Source organism: Malus domestica, chromosome 01, assembly GCF_042453785.1.
Source record: "Malus domestica chromosome 01, GDT2T_hap1".
Classification (NCBI taxonomy): Eukaryota; Viridiplantae; Streptophyta; class Magnoliopsida; order Rosales; family Rosaceae; genus Malus; species Malus domestica.
Genome location: NC_091661.1, coordinates 17,122,872 through 17,125,670, shown reverse-complemented (window position 1 = coordinate 17,125,670; position 2,799 = coordinate 17,122,872). Strand labels below are relative to the sequence as shown.

Here is a 2,799-nt window from a genome sequence, read left to right as displayed (position 1 = left end):
AATATGTTAAAATACTACATAGAAGGTGCTTGTTATATGTTCAGTTAATTTTTGAAACATATAGTGAAAAAATTTAATAGCGTTAAGTCTTAGTTAAGTTGGAGGACACGTGTTGAAAAAGTATCTAGAAAACACATGAAGGAGACACATAGTTAGGGACAGCAAATTCGATTTGTCGACTTAGATTTAGTACGTTTGATTTGATTCGTCGACTCTAATTCAGTTAACAATGTTAGTTATTTAGTTAAGTGAGTGAACACATGTCAAGTAATTAGAGAAGATGTACATAAAGGAGACTAAAACGGTTAATGTTAGTTATTTAGTTAAGTGGGTGAACACGTGTCGAGTAATTAGAGAAAACATAAAGGAGGCACTAAATCGGCGGCTAGTACAAATCAAACTTCAATAATCTTTCCCTTAATTTTTTTCTTAGTACAATAGTCTCTCTCTTTTTTTTTAATACAAACAATACCATACAATACAATACAAACAATAATAAAGACCTAGCTCCATACTCCAAAACGCACCCCTACAGAGCACACGAATGATGCATGCATGGCAACTTTGACTGATGACGGGAAGCAGTTGGTAATTTTCTCGATCAGAAGATATCAGGAGCTACCTAAGAGATAAAAGTAAACAAGCGCCGGTAGTTACGTTTGATAACAAAATTACTACTCATATATGTGCGTGTGTACGTGCATCTGTGAGATGAAGATCAGTACATACCTCGTAGTAAAATTACCGCGCGCTTATCGTTTGAGATGGTTTGAGCATCCACCGTCGCCTGATCAAGGCAACCCTCACATAAAACCAGTCATCTAAAACATTTTTAAGAAGTTGATGTACGCGTATCTCCATGACCTGATGAATATCAAACTGCCGCAAACTCCCCAAAATCCAGCAAAAAATCCAAGCCCCGCACATATGTAAAATCCCTTGCTTATTGTTGAATTATGGCCAAAACAAGTCATCACCTTTCGGCTAATAAAGAAATCAAAAGAAAAAAAAAGGTGAAAGACAAATGATGATGTTTCTTCCTTGTTTTAGGGAAAAGCAAATGATGATGTTTTCTTCTTTTGGGGTTTTTTTATTACCATAATTATTGTTGTTGTTCGGGTAGAAGAGAAGAAAGGGTGAGCTCATTTTTGAGATTTGAGCAGAAGTGAGAAGAGTGAGCTGCCGAGAGAGAGAGAGTTGCAGAGAGCCCAAAACAGAAGAAGAAGTTGCTGCTTCATTTGATTAGTAATTATCAACCAAAGTAGTTGTTGTTGTAATAGCTTTGAGCTATATGTATAGAGAAGAAATTATTCATTATATTTCTTTCTCTATTTGTTTCTTTGGTGTGTGAGAGCTATTGGGTGTATTGGGCTTTTGGGTTGTGAGATTGTCAACACTTTGTAAACTCCCATTTGGTTGATAGTGGATTATTGGGTGAGCTCCTACTGCTCCGAGGACGTACTCCAGTTACACTGACTGTTGAGGAACCTCGTTAAAATCTTGGTGTTCTTTAATATTTTGTTCTTGCATTTTATTTGATATATTTCTTGTGGGTTATAAAAGAGTTGGTTCTAAAAGGTTTGGTGCTATCTTAGCACAACAATTGGTATCAGAGCACTGGTTGCTCTTGGGTACTGTCTAGTTGCCAAAGATGTCAGATGGGCAAGATGAAAATCCTTTTGGAAGCACCTCCGGGTTTGCAAGAACTACGGTGCAAAATGCAAAGTTCGAAGTGGAAAAGTTTGATGGCACAAACAACTTCGGGATGTGGCAATGTGAGGTTAAAGATGTGTTGGCTCAACAAGATCTACTTGCCGCTTTGGGAGAAAAACCGGAAGCTATGTCGAAGTCGGAATGGGAGAAATTAAATTTGTGGGCTTGCTCTTCAATTCGGTTGTGCCTTGCAAAAACTCAGAAGTATTTTGTGATGCGGGAGACGGTAGCAAGTGTGTTGTGGCAAAAATTGGAAGACAAGTATATGACGAAGAATGCAGAGAACCGGCTACACTTGAAGAAAAAGCTCTACCGCTTCCAATACAAAGAAGGTACAAAAATGATTAGACACCTTGATGCTTTTAATAAGTTGATTGCCGACTTGTTAAATTTAGATGAGGATATTAAGGATGAAGATAAGGCCTTAATATTGTTGAATTCCTTGCCGGACTCTTATGAGCATTTTGTTACCACTATTATGCATGGTAAAGAAACTGTGAAATTTGAAGATGTGTCAAATGCCTTGATGAATTATGAAATGAGGCATAGAGATAAAAATCATGATAGTACCTCTGAAGCTTTATTTGTTAGAGGTAGATCATCGGAGAGGAGGTCATCTTCTAGCAGAAAAAAATCACAGTCTCGACCTAGAGGAAACTCTAAAGGTAGAAAACCTTTGGAAAGGGATGAATGTGCCTTTTGTCGTAATAAGGGTCATTGGAAGAAAGATTGTCCCAAATTGAAGACCAAAGGCAAAGAAAGTTCTGAAGCTAATGTTGCTGAGGTTGAAACAGATTTTTCTGATTTTGCTTTAACCACTTCCTCATCATTTGATTGTGCTACTAAGTGGGTGTTAGATACGGGTTGTACTCATCATATGACTCCTCACAAAGATTGGTTTTCAAGCTTGAAAGAGTTTGATGGTGGCATTGTGTTCATGGGAGATGACAATCCTTGCACAACAAAAAGGATTGGTACAGTTCGTTTGAAGTTGCATGATGGCATGGTTAAAGAGTTGATAGGTGTTCGGTATGTACCGAATTTGAAGAAAAATCTTATTTCTTTGGGTACTTTGGAATCCAAGGG

General features: G+C 37.5%; 1 long non-coding RNA gene across 1 annotated transcript; it reads right to left on the bottom strand.

Moving 5' to 3' along the window:
* Positions 1-369: 369 nt before the first annotated feature.
* On the bottom strand, positions 370-929 carry LOC139195851 (uncharacterized). The gene is made up of 2 exons (XR_011580925.1): positions 730-929; positions 370-622 (listed from the first exon to the last, which is right to left on the bottom strand). It is a non-coding gene; the product is annotated as an uncharacterized lncRNA (long non-coding RNA).
* Positions 930-2,799: the final 1,870 nt, after the last annotated feature.